Genomic DNA, 20,553 nt, shown 5'->3' with positions numbered 1-20,553 from the left:
AGCTCTGGGGAGCTCACTTTTGGCCTGTGAAGTGCTGATCCCCTGCTTTGGGAAGTGGAGGGTGCTCAGCAAGCTGCAGGAGGTGATCAGCACCTTGCATGATTAGGCAGTGGGATGGAGAAAGCAGATCTTAGTTTGTCTTTGGAAGGTTTTTTTATGGACCACTGCCAAGATATAAAAAAGAGAAAAAATTGTAGGGCCAGATCCTCATCTGGTGATGGCAATAGAGCTATACAGCAGCCCAGTATCTGACCCAAAAAGCTTTCATGCAGTTAGAAAGAAGATGCATATCAGAAACATGATGCCCCCTGGTACCAGTAGGGCTCACCTCAGAGCAGCACAGAACATTGGTATGTATTGTATGGCATGCACTGCTCTCTCTGATGCATTAATTTTAATTGGCGTTGTGGAAGAAGCACATTTTAAGGAAGGATTTGAATGAAGGGAGGGTAGCTGTTTAATGCATAAGAAGAGGAACGGAATTACAAGAGCAATGGTGGAGATACAGGGCTGAGGGGATAAAGAATGTAGTAGGAGAAGAATACATAAGGGGAATTAAGAATGAGTGTGGGCAGGAACATAAGACTTGCTGTAGGGGATGAGACCATCTAGTCCAGTGTCTTGACTCTGACAGTGACCAGCACCAGATGTTCCAAAGAAAGGTGTAAAAGCCCTCACTGGGCAGATGTGGGGTAACCTTCCTCCTATACGAGATGAGATGAAGGGACCGAGAGCTGAGGTGCAAGTGAGGCACAGTTGTCCAGAGCTTTGCAGCTGAGGATGGGAAACGCTGCGGAAAAAATCAAGAAAAAAATGTAGCTCTGAGTCTCCCCTGTATTGTGTCTACACAAAAAAGGCATTTGGTAGGTGGGCTAGTGTCAAAAGTTACTGAAGGAATAAGAGGAGGTGGTCTGATCCAGGAGGCTAATTTCAAACATGTATGGGATACTGCTCCACTACAGGGAGTGTGGGGAGGGGGATGGGGAAATTTGAAACCCAAATATATGGTGGTGGGATGACTTGATGGGCAAAAATTTCACAAATGAACATTGCAGTTAGATTTAGGACAGAATAGCACAGTCCTTCACTTGCACTGGGCTCACAATATATTATTACAAGATAATCTAGTGAAATTTTACTCTTGCTGATTCAAGAAAGTACATGAGAATCACCCAGATCTGTATAAAAAAGGGTTCCTTTAAACACATCTAGAGCTGGCACCCACTTACAACAACTTTGAGGTGATCCAATCAATATAAAGGCTATTGCAGGGAGAAGTTATTACCAGTGGAAGGGATTTTTCGGGCAACATATGCTAAATTAGTAGTTGTAAAATGTGAGCTAGCAACTCATAGGAGAAAGAGATATGCAAAGAGTACTTGATAGCACAATAGGCCGTAATACCTTTTCATTGCAGAGAAACATGTATGCAAGAAACCAAAATCAGTGAAACTACTGCAAAACTCACTCATTAAGTAAAATAACAGATTTTATAATGTTTCCATCTAACACTTTGCTTTTCAGATGATGGTTCTTAACATGCAGTCTGAAACCTGAAATCACTGAAAGTACCCTTGAATTGTTAGAGTCCACACCCTATTCTCATTACAACATGGCTGGATGCATGTATGCACGCACGCATGCACACACACACACACAGAGTTGGTGTGCAGAACTCACACAGAGACCCCCCTTTCGGGGGTTCCTGTTGTAATCTAAGATTTTAGTAGTGTGGATGGGGAGGAGTGGCCAGACCATGGAGATGTGCTGGACTAAGAAGTGACAAGCTTTGGCTGGATGTGTGTTGTAGATGGCCCAGGAGGGAAAGGGGAAAAAGGAGATTGGTGTCAAGGTGAGTTGTTGGATTTTTTTAGGGTGGAGAGAGACTACAGTGTGATAGACTGTTAAGGGAAGAAACCTGGTGAGAGTGAGAGGTTAAGAAGTGTGGTGATGGAGGGAGTGGGGCTGGGAACAAGGGAGCTCATGAGGCAGGAGGAGTTGGAGTTACTGGGCCAGTTGGAAAGGTAAGAGGAGAAAAGCAGGCAAGAAATGTTCTCAGCAAAGGAGGGAAGAACGCAGGGGAAGGCAAGCTCATGTCTGGTCTTCTCAGTCTCCGTGAAGAATCTGGCAATATTTTGCATGGAGATGGAGTTAGAGGGGGTGTAAGGTGTGGGGGAGGAGAATCAGGAGATAAATGGGAAGGGGATGACTGGAAGTGAGGATGGAGAGGGAAGGGACACAGATGGTGATAGGGAAGGATGCAGCAGGTGGAAAGGTTGGGGTTGGGGATAGAGAGATGATGATGGGGAAAATTGTTCCAGTAGCTAATTGCTTTCACAGTTTAAAAATTACATTTTATTTCCAGTCTAAATTTGTGTAGCTTTAGCTTCTAGCCATTGGATCATGTTATATCCTTCTCTGCTAGATTGAAGAGCCCATTATTCAATATTTATTCCCATATAGATATTTATAGTAACCCCATTCTCTTCATGTGCCAGTATATGTATGCCTGTATCTGTAATTTTCACTCCATGCATCTGAAGAAGTGGGCTTTTTACCCATGAAAGCTTATGCACAAATAAATCTGTTAGTCTTTAAGGTGCCACCAAACACCTCATTGTACTTATAGACTGTAATCAAGTCACCCCTTAACCTTTTCTTTGTTAAGCTAAATAGCTCTTTGAGTGTATCAAGATCCGGCATGTCTTCTAATCTTTTAATTATTCTCATGGCTCTTCTCTGAACCCTCTCCAATTATCAACATTCTTCTTGAACAGAATTGGACAGTTTTCCAGCAGTGGTCGCACCAATGCCAACTATAGAGGTAAAGTAGCCTCCCTGCTCCTACTCAAGATTCCCTTGGTTATGCACCTCAGGATCGCATTAGCTCTTTTGGCCACAGCATCACACTGGGAGTGCATGTTCAGCTGATAATGGGAGAGAGAGAGAAAGAGGTAGAGTTGGCAGGAGCAGAAGTTGTGGGAAGATAGAAGAGGTTGGAAATGGAAATCTTGCAAGGAAGGGAGGTAGAAAGAAAGGAAATGGAGTCGGTTGGGCATGGTGGAGAAGGAAGACTGAGGCCTGGTCTACACTGGGGGAGGGAGGGAACGATCTAAGTTATGCAACTTCAGCTACATGAATTACGTTGCTGAAGTCGATGTAATTAGATCTACTTACCGTGGTGTCTTACTGCGGTAAGTAAATGGCTGATGCTCTCCCATCGACTCCGCCTGCGCCTCTCGTCCTGGTGGAGTACCGGAGTTGATGGGAGAGCGCTTGGTAGTTGATTTATCACGTCTAGACCAGACGCGATAAATCAACTCCCGCTGGATCGATCACTGCCCCTCGATCCAGCGGGTAATGTAGACAAGCCCTGAGTGTGTGGTGCACTACCTGAGAAATTAATTAGCAAATGATCACTCATGCAATAAATGAACAGCTAAAACAATAATTAGCCAATAGGGAGTTAGTGAGCAAGTCATAGGTTGTTGAGACAGACTTGGCTTGGTCAGGCAGAGTCAGCAAGAGCCCCAAGGGAGCAGGTGGTCCTCAGAGCCAACTTGGCTGGAGCATCAGAGTTGCATGGGAGCAGGTGAACAGCAAATGCTGCAGCTGTGGTTACTATGGCAATGAAAGCAGAGCCAATCAACAAATGTCTGAATGTGGCAATGGTATCCAAAGCAGGGATATTCTTGAAGGTTTTCGTCACCATAATATCAGAGCAGCCATGTGATTCCTGAACTACCCTGCTATAGTCTAATCCTCCTCATTAAAACTAATACAAGTTGCTGTTGTGGTTAGAGGAGATTTAGTATAAAGAGTTTGATTTAAAAAAAAAATCTTCTGCAGTGTTTTATAGAATAAAAGTCCCAGTACAATGAAATACAGTGAGGCCATCAACAGAAGTAAGACCTTTGGGTGCTGCTCAGTGTATAGACAGATTTGCGATTTATCACATCTAGATGCAATGGCTTAGTGGTCTAATCTTCAGGTTTGAAATACTTATGCTCCCTGGAACTGTAGTTTAAATCTCAGCAGCATTGACTCAGCCCTTCATCCTTCAGAGACCAACACACGCAGTTTTGGACAGTTTACACTGTGTTGGGGTCTTGAAATGAGGCTGTATGAATATTGGTCCTATTTGGTCAGCATGGACAGAGAATCCATGATCCTTTTCATGGGATTGGGACTTGTCACCCTCCATACGCAGCCCAGTGCGCTGGTCCAAAATTTCCTTCCCTTTCTCTTAATGATTTCTGAGCGAATTAATCAGTGCTTTGAATATGTAAGTACTATGTAACATTGTTTTAACAGCCTACTATTAAAAGCAGAAGACAGAGATGAATACCCAATTCTTTTCTCCAAATAAGTGGGAATAAAGCTGCATTTCACTAAGTGCTGCCTTTTCCAGGGTAATTCGTAACCAATTAAAAGTGTAGGGAGTTTTACGGCCTCATCTGCAAGGTGCTGCGTACTCCCTCTGCTCTTGTTGACTTCAAACACCTTGCAGGTGTTTAAACAGCTAATGTATCTGTGCGACTTGACACTGACATCACTAGTGGGACTGAGAGACTGAACGTGCTTGTGACAATATTTTTCACCATATAAACAGTGTTATTTCCATGCATGATGTAGCAGCCCTCAAATGAAATGTTTTTGCTATTTGAAGGTTAGCAGCATCCAACAGCAGAGGGAGCTCTATGAGAGGAAGAAGGAAAGAAAAGCTGACAGTCTGGCTAAGCTTTATTGAGGACCAGGCCTGGCAGATGAAGAGAGAGCCCAGGGAAGCGGGTTAATGCGGGTGAGTATGAAAAGCAATGAAGATGCAGCTAAAGGAGTTTTTAAAACCTTGAACAGACAAGGAGAAAGAGGTTGGGGAGGGGATAGGGAAATGAAAGAGAAGCAGCCAGCATATAACCTGGATGCCAAAGAGGCACTTTATAAAGACAAAAAGGAGGCTGGGGAGAAAAGTGCTGGGACATTATTAGTCTAAAGTGGTAGAAGAGATGTCTGATAGTAACTAGTTCAGAGAGAGACATTTTCTGGTTCAGAGAAGCTGTTCCATCGCTTTTTGTCCATTTTAATGAGAGAAAATATTGTTATATTGTTACAAACTCACTTCTTGTCAGCATCACTAAGAAGCAGGGGCGGCTCCAGGCACCAGCACGCCAAGTGCGTGGTTGGGGCGGCAAGCCGCAGTGGGCACTCTGCTGGCGCCGCGAGGGCGGCAGGCAGGCTGCCTTCGGCGGCATGCCTGCGGAAGATCCGCTGGTCCCGCGGCTTTGGCGGACCTCCCGCAGGCGGCCGCCGAATCCGCGGGACCGGGGACCTCCCGCAGGCAAGCCGCCGAAGGCAGCCTGCCTGCTGTGCTTGAGGCAGCAAAATGCCTAGAGCCACCCCTGCTAAGAAGGTGGCTTGTTAGTGTTTTGAATGGAGAGACTGTGGTGGCTTGGCAAACTAGGAAAGGGAATCAGGAATTACCTGGGGTCTTTACAGTATGTAGCATTAGGGAAGACCGAGTTGTGTACACTAATTTACCAGTGGGTATCTAATCAGAGTGGCTTGAAGAATTTGAGTACTTTGATTTGTTGACATGGTTTTTGAACAAGTACCAGGAAGATGATTTCACTAGAGTAATTATTTCGTCTTGTGGATTCATTTTGCCTTGAGTAGAGACTCTAGAGTCAAGTCGGTGATTCTGTTTGATATACATTCTGTGTACACATAAATAGCAGAATGAAATGAAAGTGAAATATTAGTCTAGCAGCTCCAGATGAAATTGGCTCATCTCTGCATCACAGATTTTTAGCTCAGAAATGGCAGGATTCGGAATCTGCAGACTCACAAGTATAGAGTCAATGGCAGGGGTGATGGGGGTGTAGCAGCACCCCCACGCTTGAAGTGGTTTCCGTCATATAGCGTTTACAGTTTTTTGTTCAGTGGTTCTCAGCCCTATTATAAAATTGTTCCAATGTCACTGATCAATGGGCCCAGTATCAATTATCAAGGTAAGGAGGATGCTGTAATTGTAGTTCCCCAAACACCCTAGCTAACCCTCTGTGTTTTAATGAGATTTCTTTGCTCTCTGTTCACAGAATAACTTGTGGTCCTTTTGGTCTCGCCTACACTGTTTATACAAGGCCAAATAGCAAGAGAGTCAGGAGCTGCTGCATATAAAAACTAAATGAAGCCCTTTTTCTGATGCTCTGCGTACTCCCAGCCCTTGCAGGACCTTGCCTTGCAAGCCTAACCTGACAAGGTATTGTGTGTCCTCATTCACTTCAGTGGGAGATGCACTCAGCATCTTGCAGGCTCAGGGCTGTGGTATTTTTCATCCACATCTCTCCTTTTTGGCTCTCCCTCCTACCCCACCTTTTCTCCTGCTCTGAAAGTGCTGCCCAGCTGTGCCTCTCCTTATGTACATGTGACGTGGCTATTTTTAAACTTTCTTCCTCTTTAAAAATATTAACTCAAGAGACTTCAGTGATTATAATTTAGGTACTTAAAGCAGGAGTTGGGGGCGGGGGCAGTAAAGGTTCAAAGCTAGCACACTACCTAAGTGCTTTGGAAAGCTACAGCTGACTGGCCATTTTTTTAAAAAACACGGTCTCCCCCTTAACGATGCAACTTATTTTTGTGTCATGCACATCCTGCACAGTGCCACAGATCCTTTGCAGAGAAAGTCCGTCACAAACTGAAGGGGAATGAGAGGGTATCAGGCAAGAATTGAAGCAGGGAACAACTGACTCAAATGTCCCAGAGGCCGAGGAGGCAGGAAGACAGCTCCAGCTAGTTGGGCAGCCTGTGTTCTGACAGCTGAAAGCCTCTTGCAGTCCCCACTTATTGTGGTCAGACAGTCTTTAACTTTCATTTTCTATTCAGTCATTTTATCTCATGTAGCAGGTGAGGGAGGAGGAAGGATATGGGCCTTTCTAAGTTCAATGCAATGCAAAGTTTATGAGTGAGTGAAAGCCATGACTGAAACAGGGCCTAATTCAGACCTGTTCCTGTGAGGTGCTCAGCAACCCCATCTCCCTTTAACTTCAGGGAGTTGAGGGTACTCAGCACACCACTAGATCAGGCACATGGGAAATAGAGTGAGTATGCTTTGAGGACATGGACATATACCAGATCCTACACAAAAGGAGCAGCTGCCATTTTGGATGTCAAAAAGCAACCCAAAACTTTAGCCCTCCTTCTGAGTAGGAGTCATGCTCCGCTGAGTTCACGGTGCTGCAAATAACAGGCCCAGCAGTGGGGGATGGGATATATAGACAGGAAACTACATTTTCACAAGCATAGCTCTTGCTCCCCTGCCACACCAACCTCTCATTGTGGATTTTGTGGGGTTTTAAACCCTTTAATCAATGAGTACTAGCTATAGAAGGTAAGCAAGCTGGGGCAGCCTGTTTGATAGGTGTGTACCGCACCTTGCACAGCGGGCTTCTGATCCTGAGGCCTTTAGTACAAATAACAACTAATCACCATCATCACCTTCAATGTACAGCAAGATGGCTGTGTCACGAACTCATGGCAAACTGAAAGTCATATCTGGGGTAGGTTACTGGTGTAAATTCATTACATGCGGGAGGAATGTTTTATAACCCTACCTATTGCCTGCCTGCGCTCATCCTACACTCAGACTCTCAGGAGTAACTGGCGATTTGTTACTTCTTGGAAGTAAGGTAGAACTTTTACTGTCAGCAGGATTTTCCTTTTTTACAGCAATAATCCCTGACTACTTTTCCGAGTTCAGGATGAGGGCCTATATACCCCTTTGACCTTCTGTCAGTATAAATTGTGTTCTGGATTTGGTTGGGTTTTTTTACATCATGTTTGTGTTCTTTTACTTTCACTTTGCATTTTCTCTGCACCCAACAGTACAGTACAGTACAGTAAGATGGCCAAACACAAAGCTCCTGGTGTCTTAAGTAGTCAGTAGACTTAAGTAGTCAGTTAATCGCTAATCCATTGTAATTTATTCTTTAGTGTTCTGGTGCTTAAATGTGCTGTGTAAGGTATAAAATTGGAACTTTGGAGCTGTTATTTCATAGCTTGTAATTGCTTGCTAACATTACCTAGCTTTCAAATGTACTCAGTTCACATTTCTTAAAGGAGACTGACCAACTGGTTATATCTTCCATAAAAATTCATTTAAAAAAAAAGTGAAAATATCAGAAAAACTAAGTATTCAATGTAACTAAGAACAGCAGACACAAACTACTTCTGGCATCTTTACCTTCACTTGAAGAAATTTACTGAACTGCTATTTGCTAATCCACCCAAGTTATTGACAGATAAAATATTACAGTTTCTTCTTATTTCAGCAAAGATTTAAAAGCTGAATTTTCATAGCAGTGATGTCTCATTGTGAAAACTTCATTACTTTTACAAAATACTCTATAGCAGGTTGAGTAGATTCTTTATACCAGAAGTAGTGAGAATTGGTGGGTGCAACAAGGAGGTAAAGAAGAAATTAAGGAGGGTAAAGATATTACAGATTGTGATTGATTTATTTAATAGTCTTCTTTGTCCTCTTTTCAAGTACAAAGAAGATACACTGTCAGGTTGATTCCCCCCCCCCCCGTTCCTCCCCCCCAAGAGGAGGCATGAATAAATCAAGAGCCACAAGTCACCAGGATTGTGCAGTAATATATCCAAGTGTTCTGAAGGCACTTTGGTGTGCCCGACCGTCTAACAAATATATGCAATCTGTCATTGAAATTGGCTGCTATACCAGGGTTGGAGGGTAGCCCAGTATGGTACCTATGTTTACAAAAGGTGCTAGTGTGAGCCTGGACATTTCAGAACACTGAGTCCTACTTCAGTGTAAAGAAAATTGTTTGAAACAAAGATTAAAAAGAGTATTTATAAAACACCAAGATGAACATGATAGGAACAAACCAGCAATGGTTCCGTAGAGCAAAATTGTGCTTCTCAAATATACTAGAAATCTTTGAGCATGGTTGAGAGCTGGCTGACGTAATTTATTTGGACTTTCAAAAAGCTTTGCCAGTGTTCTGGTTACAGGGCCAGCTGCACTTTAGACTCCCTTCAGTCCCTCTTGAGGGCACCTTCACCTCAGGTGACACATTGGCTTCCTGCCCTTCTCTCAAAGAGTGGAATCCTTCAGTCCAAGCAGTCTTTCTCTGGGCTGCAACCTCCCTGTTTCCCAACCATGTTAGGACAACAGGTCGAACTGTGTCTGGCATGGGCAGTGGGTATCAAAAGCTGGGGGAGATTGAGCCTCCCCGAACAGCCCTGTGTAGCCCCACCCACACTCCACCCCCAGACTTCCTTACTTCCCGGGCATTTTGTGGCCAGGGCAGTGGGCTGGGGGTTGTGGGGGCGGGGTTGTGGCTAGGGACTCCAGGTGGCTGGAGCAGGTGCTTGTTCTGTCCACCCACTTGGCGCTCCGGGGCAGTTGTTGTTGGTGGGGCTCCGGTGTGAAAGGGGGGCAGGAGGGGCCAGGATCTAGCCTCCCCAAGCCTGCTGTTCACCCACCGGGCACCACCCATGGTGTGTGGCAACTGTAAGTCCTTTTCCTCCAGGGACTTTTGACCAACAAGCTGATTAAAGTAAAAAGGGCTGCTTCAAAACCAAGTCCCCCAAAGGTACATAGCACACAAAGCAAAGGGCCTGTATGCATCTTTCCCCTTACCTAAACTTAATCTTTCCCTGCAAGCATTGGTAAATTCCATTCAGCCCAGTTATTTCCATCTCTAGGCTGAGAGAAGCAGACTGCACTGCCGCATTCTCTCCCTCCTTTGGTGTGTCTCTGCCAGTGTTTCCCTCCTGGGCAGCTGCTGACAGCCCATTCACCACCCCCTGCTTCCCTCAGCCAGTATCTTCAAGGTTTTAAATCCCCTTTGATCCTAGGTTCTGCCTGGGAAGAATAAATTTAGCAAGCCAGGGGTATTCCCCAATCATTAGCTTCCCCATCCTTTCCTTAAAGACCCTTGGTATTCTCTGGGACTCTACCTTATTTTTACCATTGTTTTGTTTCTTGTTGGTTTCCCCCTTGCAGCCTCCTTTGATTTAACTCTATGCAGTCAGGCAGGACAATATCACACAGGCAAACTGAGATGCATATGATATTTAAAAACAAATAAAATGGCTATTTTACTCATCCTCCACACAGTGTCTCTCACAGGAGGAAATATATTGTCTTTGGGAGAGAGGTAGGATGCTGTTCTCTATTAGAAAGTATCTAGGAATAAATGGTCAATTTCTCAACCTGGCAAAATGCAGAGCAGGTACCCCAGAGTTCCCTGGTATGGCTGATATTCTCTAATGTATTTATTAACGATTTGAGAAAGCAGGGACTGGTGAGGTGGCAAAGTTTGCAAGTGGCACAAAATGATTTAAGTTAATTAAGACTAGAAAATTAGCCTAATTAAAACTAAACTGCAGTTGTAAAATTAAATGAATAAATTACATTCTGTGATGCACTATCACTGTATTTTTGCTTGCTAATGTAGTCACTAATTCACAAAATTCAGCAATCTCTAATGCCTCCCGCAGCTACTAGTGCAAATTAGCAAGGCTCACTTGTTTTAATCATAAAGGGTCAGATTCATTCCTACCCAGGGACTGAACTGCAGTTTGTGCCTCCTGTTCATGGGCTTTTCAGGTTCAGGGAATCCCCTTCTGTTTCTCCTATATCTTTTTTTAGACAGCATAACTTGAGGGCCACTTTAACTCATACTCCTGTAGCAATGGCCAGCTGGGGTCCACTGCAGGAAAGCAGAGAAGCTGGGGGACAGGTTTGCCCTGGTTGGGCCATTGCCTTGAGCCAGAACCACCACCTCCTTCCTCCATCACACCTTGGAATGCCTCACATCTTGTGGAGAGGACACACAGCCATCCATGTGCCAGGCATAAGGGCCGCTATCTGGCAAAACGGGCCACAGGGCAATAAGGAATTGGGCCTAAGGGAGACCATTCTGAAGAAGGCAAACATCACACTCAAATCCGGGGAAATGTTAAGAGTTTGTGTGACAGGAAAGTTTTAAAATAAGGGAGGCATAGAGCTTAAAGAGTTATAGTTACCTCCGAGACATGTAACTAAAAGAGAGAAAAAACATATGTTCTGTAGGAGGTGAGCCTTTTACACTCCATTACAAAACCTACTACATGTTTGTGTCAGAACTGGGCTCTAATGGTATCTAGAGCTCTCTGGTTCTAGCTGTTTTCTCACTTACTGCTCCTGGATAAATAAATTTCTTGCTAGTACGTCTGGATTTAGCAAGATTCCTTTAATTTGACACTAAACTTTTGTGGATCCAGCTAGTTTTGGCAAGTTCTGAGTTGGTAAAAATCTTTTTATGCTTGACTGTAGACAGCTGGCAGAAAAATTCAGGATTTCCCAATCACTGACTCTTTTTATTATCTGTCTTCACCTCCCTTGATGATTACCACCATGGACTGCTTTTATCTCTGTTAATCCTTCACTGCATGGAGCCCCAGTAGCAGAGACCCCACATAAGCATGGCCTCTATGTCAGTTTAAAACCAAACAAATTACCCTACCAAGGTTAAACTTGTGAGACTTTTCAAAGCTGGCCAAAAATAATATAAGTGATGATCTAAGAGAGAAAAATCACCAAAAGCCAGACTGAGCTTCCTAAAAAACAGCTTAAAATAAATAACAACTAATTATTCTAAACAGGAGCTGAGCTAAAGACAGAACTGAAGTAAATTAAAATCAATTGATGAAAACAGTGCTAAAAGATGAAAGCTGTATAGAGATGACCTAATTTTCCTTTGGTCTCTGAAGCTGATGCTGCTGAAGAGGTCCTTCCTCTATAACTTTAAAGAGCTTTAAATGGAGAAGAGCAGGTTACAAACAGGGCCGCCCAGAGGATTCCGGGGGCCCGGGGTCTTCGGCGGCGGGGGGCCCTTCCGTTCCGGGACCCGCCGCCGAAGTGCCCCGAAGACCCGCGGCGGGAGCCCCCCCGCCACCGAATTACCGCTGAAGCGAGACCCCCCGCCGAAGTGCAGCCCGGTCTTCGGCGGTAATTCGGCGGCGGGGGGCCCCGCCGCGGGTCTTCGGGGCACTTCGGCGGCGGGTCCCGGAACGGAAGGGCCCCCCGCCGCCGAATTACCGCCGAAGACCGGGCTGCACGTCGGCGGCGGGTCCCGCTTCGGCAGTAATTCGCCAGTGGGGGGTCCTTCCGCCCCGCCGGCGGAGACCGGGAGCGAAGAAGCTCCTGCGCCCTCTTGCCCCGCCCCCTCTGGGCGGCCCTGACCCTATCCACCCCCCCCGAACACCCACAATCCAAACCCCCCCATTCCCTGCCCCCTCCCCCAACCTCTGCCCTGACTGTCTCCAGGGCTCCCTGCCCTTTAGCCAACCCCCCCGGCCCCAGCCTCTTACCCCCGGCTCCCTCCTCACGCGCAGCCTCAGTGCCTCGGCTGAACAGCCGCAGCGTGTCTCCGGCGGGGCCTGAGCTCCGCCCCGCTCAGAGCCGTGTGGTGAGGGGGCGGGGCTGGGAGCTCCGGGCCCAGCGGAGGGAGCAGAGCTCAGGCCGAAGCTTCCAGCCCTGCCCCCTCCCCGCGCGGGGCGGGGCCCAGGGGCCCCGGCTGAGACACGCCGCTTGATGTGCTAAGGCTCCAGGAGAGGGGCGGAGGCGGGAGCCTCCGCTGTTCTCTTGGGGGCCCCTGCAGAGCCCGGGGCCCGGGGCAAATTGCCCCCTTTGCCCCCCCCCTCTGGGCGGCCCTGGTTACAAATAATCAAATTTTTAAAAAGCAAAGGGCTAACTGGGCCATAAAGCGTCCCCGACCAGGCAGCTGGAGATCCCTAACTGGATAGCACCCCATTCCAACTTCCCCAGTGAAGGGTACTGCTGGAGAGCAGTGTACGTGTTTGGGAACCCCTGTGAGCATAACCGCTTCTAAAAGGCTGTCACAAATGAATGTAGATTATTGCAAACCCTGGAGTCCCAAGGAAGGAGGGAGGGCAAAGGTGGTATAAACCTACCTTTTGATCCCTCTCCCCACTTTCCAGGGCCTGTAATAAGCACCACATGGATGAACCAAAAGGGAGTTACCAAAAGATCCTGTTTGCAAATAATCCTTTAGATTATTAAAACTGAACAGATTTTAAAATTCAAATGTACTTTACGTCATTTGTGGTGTTAGTTTCCTATTGCATTTCACTTATCCTGGACAATGAAACAAACTGGTTTTATTTTGTTTATAGGTGTTTTGCTGTTGTTTCTGGTACTCAAGCACTAGCACAGTACGACAATGTTTGGGTTGCAAACACTGCAAGAAACATTTAACTCCAAACCAACATTATGTTTCCACTGAAATTATTTGTTTTTAAAGGTTATAGTCTATGAAAGGTTTCAGAGTAGCAGCCGTGTTAGTCTGTATCCACAAAAAGAACAGGAGACTTGTGGCATCTTAGAGACTAACACATTTATTTCAGCATAAGCTTTCGTGGGCTACAGCCAGGGGCGGCTCTACAAAGTAGGCTGCCCCAAGCAGCGCGGAGTGCTGCGCCGCCCTTCCCCAGTCCCGCGGCGGGTCCCCTCTTCCCGCGGCTCCGGCATCCTGGGGAGGGCGGCATTTGGCTCCGGTGGAGCTCCCGCCGGCATGCCTGCGGCAGGTCCACCGGAGCCCGGGACGAGCGGACCTGCCGCAGTCATGCCTGCGGGAGCTCAACCGGCGCCGCGGGAAGACGGGACCCCCCGCAGTCATGCCTGCGGCAGGTCCGCTCGTCCCGGGCTCCGGTGGACCTGCCGCAGGCATGCCGGCGGGAGCTCCACCGGAGCCAAATGACGCCCTCCCCAGGATGCCGCCCCAAGCGGGCGCTTGGCCCGCTGGTGCCTAGAGCCGCCCCTGGCTACAGCCCACAAAGCTTTCTTTCCAAATCCTAAACATGCAGTGATGTTATAGCTGTGTCTGTCCAAGGATATTAGAGGGACAATGTGGGTGAGGTAATATCTTCTACTGGACTAACTTCTGTGTTTTTCTTTTATCATTATCCTGTGTGAGCTCATTCCAGACCTGAGTGAGTTTTGTTTCATCCACATTTAATGCACTGGCTAATGTACACCACATCCCTGATGGGGGAACACTTTTCACAAGCAATCACTCTCTCTCTGACCTATAAATCCTCATCCTTAAAGGAAACCCACACCCCACCTTCAAAAGATGAGCCTGGGATCTTAAATTCATAACCTTGCTAGACACTAAAAATCTTAACAGTCCTAATAAAGACACTAGATTTATGGCTTATTACAACAATCTGTAACTCATTAACCCCTCTTTATGTCCTATGACTACAGGGGAGTTAATGGGCCACTTCACCTTGAATAATCCTTTAGATATGTGCTAACTGCTTATGCTAAATTCTGTTTGACCTTGTATTTAGCTGTGACCCTCTGAGGGCTTGTCTACACTGCAAAGTTGTCGACAAAACTTTTGTCTTCCATGGGTACTTAAAAAAGACAAAAGTTTTGCCCGAAGCAAGTGGCAGTGTGAACAAGGCTCCTGCTGACAAAGCTAACATCTCTTGCCGGGCTGGAAGTATTTTGTCGGTGACCACAAAGTACCGAAAAAGAGTGTTTACAGACACTGACTTTTAGTGAGGAGAAGCCCTGAGTTATCTTTCCCAGCCCCGAGGAAGAGCTCCATTAAATTCAAACGCTTGTCTCCCATAATGGAAACTGATCCACTAAGCAGATATTACCTAACCCACCTTGTCTCTCCACAATCTGAATAGTGAATTTAAATTGCCTTCAGCTGTCTCTTTATAACGAAGGAACCTTAAAGTTCTAAATGTGTTAAAGGTACAGATATGATTGACTTATAGAAAGAACATAAAAGAGATAATAAGAATTATAGGCCTCCATCCTGCAAACATTTATGAACATATTTAATTTTAGGCATATGAGTCAATGATATTGTTTTCAATGGGACTATTCATGTGCCCAGAGTTAATAACCTTCAGGACTTGGGACAGAGTTCTCAGAGCACTGAGATTCTTGCCATGTTCTTATAATAAAACTAATGAATTTTGTGTGTGTGTGTGTACACATATTCCACTGCCTTTGTAGAGTCCAGAGTGCTTGGCTGTGTGTCCTATGCCCCATACAGCCAAAAACCATTTTCCTGTAGCGAAAGCTGTGCCTGTGGTTTTGAAACAGAGGTTCTGAAATCCATTCTCGGTATTGCCAAGCAGCCCCACATGGCCAAGATGTTTAACACAGTGACGTTTACGAAGTCCTGAGTGGCCATGGAGCTGTTGCCCACTAAGACTTTGCCCTTCCCTTTGGGGTGCTCGACGGTCCCTCTGTCGCTATTCAACCCGTGTCAGAGGCAGCCAACTAGACACAGCGGCATTAGGTAACTTGCCCGAAGTCCCAGTGCCCCGCACCGTGGGGAAGCTGGATTAGGAAGGGGGCCCTGGAACTTGGGCCGGGCTCTCGGGGCGCGGCGAGGCTGGAGCGGCAGCAGCTGTGGCGATCCTGCAAGCAGCGGACCTAGAAGCAGGCGGAAAACACCCCGGGGGGGGGGAACCTATTGCTCTCTCTTCCCTCCGCCCCCGTGCGGGGCGCCCCGGATCCGGCAGCGGGGCCCCGAGCACCCCGGCAGCGAGGGAGGGTCGCAGGCACCTGCAGCGAGCGGCCCCGGAGCACCTGAGCCCTGGCAACGCAGCGGTGCCGCGCAGCGCAGCGGGGAGGGGACTGGCGATCACATGGGCGCTGCCGCGGGGGCCATTGGCTGGTGCCCCAGCGGCCGGGCCGGGCCGGAGCTGCCCCGAGCGGAGCCATGTGCCGCTGCGTGGCGTGTGGCTGCGCGGCGCGGGCTGCAGGGCGCTGCTAGCCGCCGGGAGCCCCCATGGCCGCCCCGCCGGAGTGATTCGCCGTGCGGCTGCGCCCACCTGCCTGCCGCGCCCTCCGCCAAGGTTTGTTCCCGCAGCCCCGGGGTGGTGCGGGCAGTGGAGGCCCCCGGGCAGGGAGGCTGCTGCAGCCTGGTACGGGGGGGATCGGTGCCAGCAGGGATCCTCCCGCCCTGGAGCTTCTCGGGGTTAGGGGGAGAATCCGGCTGCTTGGGGGAGCGTCACGGTTCCCGGACAGCGGCGCTGCCCCTCGCCTTCCTCCTTCCCTGCTTCGCCCCTCCCGCTGCGTCCGCACGTGCATCGGTCTTACCCGGCAGCTGTAGCTCCGCTAAGGTGAAACCCAGCCCAGCGGCTCTTCCTTATGCAACAGACCGCCGGTTACAGGAAATGCTAAGAATAAACCTGATGTCGCTGTCTCCCAGTGAGGGATCATGTCTGCTCTGACTGACCGGGCAGCCCCAGAGGCTGGCCCGGGAGTGTTAAGGACAGAGCCCATGTCCGATTGCCAGATCAATACCGATGCAGGAAAACGGAGCGTATCTTGCCACCCTGGTGTTTTCAGATAATTGCAAAAGTCCACATTTATGTTGGCCGGGAGACCCGTTTAGATAAGGAGAGCTTAGAATTCATCCAGTACTAGCAAAGTGAACTGAAGCAGGCAGGAATAGTGTCCCCAGATTAATAGTTATAAATACCCACCCTCATAAAAGTAGCTCTGCCTTCCCCTGGCAACAGGAGTATCCATAAACACTTGGAATACCGGCTAGTGGAAACTGAAAGGGTAACTAGCTTTGCAGTGACAGGAAGAATATTATAGTTCATTCAGAGATATTTTCCTTTTTAAAATCTGTTTAATATTTTTAGTGTGTGTGTATGTGCGTGTGTGCGTGCACACATGCATGAAGCATTGCATGCCAGAGTATGATACTGGAGCAAGCCTTGGGTATGGAAGTTTACTCCAGCTAAAAAATCAGTCTCTTTCTGGACCCTCTCTTTTGCCATATTGCATTATGAAATCAGCGTGCAACCACTGATTATTTGTGGTTTTTCTATGGTCTCAAATATTTTCTTGATGTTGCACTAGGCACAGATAAAGGGCCTTAACCTATGTAATGTTTGCTACGTAAATTTATTATAACATTTCCTACATCAGCACAGTCAGACTTTTGGTCAATGAGCCATCTTTATTCCACTGCTTTTATAGGTATCCTTGCTGGTAAATGGCAGTACAATAACACTTCTATAGTGTCTGTTATATGGGAATCTCAGAGCATTTTCTATTAATCCTTGAAACCCCTCTCCACGTTAAAGAAGTTTTGTTATCCCTGTCCTACGAATGTGTGAACTGAAGTCCAAGGTCACACAGTAAGCCTATGACAGCCAGTAATTGACTCTTCAGTCTGGTCTTCTCTAGGTGATTGACCTGTTGCTTGATAAAACCAAGTCTCAGGAATGCTTTTTATAATGGTGCTGAAATGTTTTTTCCTCTCTCTAGCAGCAGCTAAATTATCTTCAGCACCGGTTTGTGGTATGTGTTGCTGCTCATTGTTGTCAATGATGATGGTTTCTCTCTCGCTCTTAAAATATATTTAGGGAAGGCTTAATTTCTGTGCCATACAAACAGGGTTATGACCATCAGCTCTGGTAGCATTAAAGATAGAAAAGAAATTATCTATGAAGCTGAACGATAAGCAACTGCTAAGTGGACAGGGGACGTTGCGCTTCCGAGGATGCTACCGAGGTCCTGGTCCCCCAGTGTAACCTATCAAATACATTTTAGCCCTCTTTACTTCACAAGCTAAAGGTGCCCTAGTTTCAAATCTGTTAACTGTGTTTCTGCTTTTCCAGTGGGTCTACATTCATTTTCTTCATGACTAAATTAAGGGCTTCAACAGTGAACAGCAATTCATGTTACATTATTTATTCACCATTGATCTTGGATCAGTACACCAGGCTTCACTCTGAGGCCAGCAGTGAGGTGCTGTGAATTAGATCTATTCTCAGGGATTTATAACTTGGCTGTAAACCTTGTATTGTCTGATTAAACTTGACTTACAAGGTCTTGGCCTGATAGTAAGTTATTTTGATGATATTTTATGTGCCTTTATGATGTCTGCCAATTCTCAGCAGAGTCCACTGTACAGAAAATTAAAGTGTTAATATTAAAATAATACAGTATTTGTCCTAGATCTTGGCACGTAACAAACAAGGACTGTCTGAACAGATACTCTTCTCTGCTGTCAAAATTGCTTTGATAAGGAGACAAAAATTACATTGACTATACAAGGTGGGGTGGAGGATGGCACAGTATAAAACAGATTCATAATCTCCAGAACATGATGCTGTGTATATGATGTCAAGTATCAGAGAGGTAGCCGTGTTAGTCTGGTTCTGTAAAAGCAGCAAAGAATCCTGTGGCACCTTATAGACTAACAGACGTTTTGCAGCATGAGCTTTCGTGGGTGAATGCCACGAATATGTGTATATGATGGGAGTTCTAAAATCCATTTAGAAGTGGGACAACTGTCTGTGTAATGTTTACAAACCCAGAGGAGGTGTAGTAAAGCAACAACACTAATAATAACATAGAGAAACATTGCATGCTGCTACCATATGAAGGTAATATTGATAGGAACAAGCCTGTTCCTGTAATGACCATGTTAAGAGCTGGGTAAGTTAAAGCAGTCAGACACGCACATAAAAAAATTAAATATCAAACATAGCACTACTATAACTCATTGGAACATACAAAATCTGGTTCCTCCATGGTATTGCATTATTTAGCCTTGCTAACCATTTTACTTCTTTGTGACACATGCCACTTTGGTGAAGGCACCAGCTTTACTGAGAGCACATCCAGCTCACTTTCCTCTGACTTCAGAAAAGTGTTTTTCTTTCCACTAGAAGTAGGTAACAACCAGGAGATATGCCAATTATACATCTTCTTTCTGGGCATCTTTCCTAATTCCATTTCTGGTGAGTCACACAAAACTAATGGTATTGTGGGAAGTGCTTCCAAATGCAGGAGATTAAGAAATGGAATGCATGGCAGCAGTCAGAGAAAACTAGCCAGAGCTCACGCTCAGCATAAGTAGACTAAGCAATTGCTTAGGGCCCCAAGCAGCTCAAGCTTCCCCCCCCACGTTATTAGTATGTGGTGTGTGTGCGTGGGGGGAAATTCCTGTTTAGGCCCCCCCCGGGCCAGCACTGGCTCTGAAACTAGACATAGGTTCTAGGAGCACTTGTAACCATGAATAAATGTGATAGATGTTGCTTGCTTTAATCCAATAGTGTGATTGTCCTGAAAATTCTCAACTGAAGTTTGTTCTCTCTCTATCCCCATTCCTCAAAGCCTTTTCATTGGTTCCCTGCTCTGTATTATGGTGCTGATTCAAGGCCTACTCTGAATTTAGTGGGAGTTGACTTCAGAGGGCTTTGGATCAGGCCCTGTGTCACTAGCTGGTTCTTCCCCCTCTCCTGATCCCATCTGTTGCTGTGTCATTTCCTCCTCTTGCAGTCTGGCAGTGAGTGGGGGATGACCAAGAATCCTGAGTCAGTGCCTCATCCCAAGTGGCTGCAAATGGTCCCTCTTCCTGTTGTTGTACCTCTCTCAACCACAGTGGAATTGGCTAGTCTTAATCCAAGGGACCCTGGGTAATCTCTAAGGATTAGACAATGTTTTGAGGATTAAAATTCTTAATTAGAGCCTAGTGCTGGAGACAGACATCTTGCTGAAATGTGGCATACTTTGTCACGCAAGCAGTGTGGGAGCTCAGAGAAATAAACTCTAAACCAGTTTCCAAGATACATACTAACAAAAGGGAACACCTGATTATTCAATCAAAATGTTTCTTTTGTAAAATACAAAGAATATAAGGTTTTCTTCTGCCTGTTAAAGAGATAATTGACAATTACAAATGTTCTTTAAGTTCCTTGTCTTCTTGCAGTTGCTTCTTGTTTTCACATAGTTTTACAAACAATTTGTAGCATTACTAATAATGCACTTGAGTAGTAATATTTTTTTAAATGATCTTTTCGCATTTTAGGCTGTTTATTTTTGTATTTCTTTCAACTGTGAAACTAGACTACTCAGTTATGTTTTTGTTTCTATTCAGTTCCATTTCCCTGATTCTGCTATATTACCACAATGCCAAACATTGCAGGGGGAGGCTTGCATCAAAACAATTCCCCCCCCCCAGTGAAGTGTTTAGAAAATACAAAAACCAACCAAACACAACCCCCCCACCCGCACAAAGTCTTGGTTTCTATTAAGACTTTGTAGATTCTTTTATAAATTTTAAACTATGTGAAAGTGTTTCTTTGGCAAAGCAGACTAAAAGCTGTGCTACACGCTTTGGACCCAATCCTGCAAAAACATTTGGAGGTATGTAATTTTTCACACGTGTAGTCTCATGAGTCTGCTTCCCTGTAAAAGTCTTTGGCATCATAGTCTTAGGACTGGATCTGCAAAAATTTACTAGTGGCCATACTGGTTGGCTTCCTCAGGCTCATGTTTTTAGTGAGTGTTTGCAGGAGTGGGCCTTTAAATCATGTTTGAACACTGGACTGACATTTTTTAGCATCTAGTGGCCTCCAGCACTAGGCTCAGAAAAGCCAATTGTAATTAGTTTTAAATAAATATATCACAGTTTATTCATGGTGACAAGTGCTTCTTACCTCACTCACCCATCTCTCTCAAGG

The 20,553-nt window shown here is 46.1% G+C and overlaps 1 protein-coding gene across 3 annotated transcripts in view; it reads left to right on the top strand.

Annotated features, from left to right (window-relative positions):
* The first annotated feature begins 15,747 nt into the window (after positions 1–15,747).
* LRRC8D (leucine rich repeat containing 8 VRAC subunit D) overlaps positions 15,748–20,553 on the top strand; it is a 78,654-nt gene continuing 73,848 nt past the window's right edge. For all 3 annotated transcript variants that reach the window (XM_039486245.1, XM_039486244.1, XM_039486240.1), the window contains exon 1: positions 15,748–15,918. The gene's annotated coding sequence lies outside the window, so the exon portion shown is untranslated. The remainder of the gene's footprint in view (positions 15,919–20,553) is intronic.

Source organism: Mauremys reevesii, linkage group 8, assembly GCF_016161935.1.
Source record: "Mauremys reevesii isolate NIE-2019 linkage group 8, ASM1616193v1, whole genome shotgun sequence".
NCBI classification, from domain to species: Eukaryota; Metazoa; Chordata; order Testudines; family Geoemydidae; genus Mauremys; species Mauremys reevesii.
Note: the sequence above shows the minus strand (reverse complement) of the source record. Positions and strands in the feature narration are given on the sequence as shown.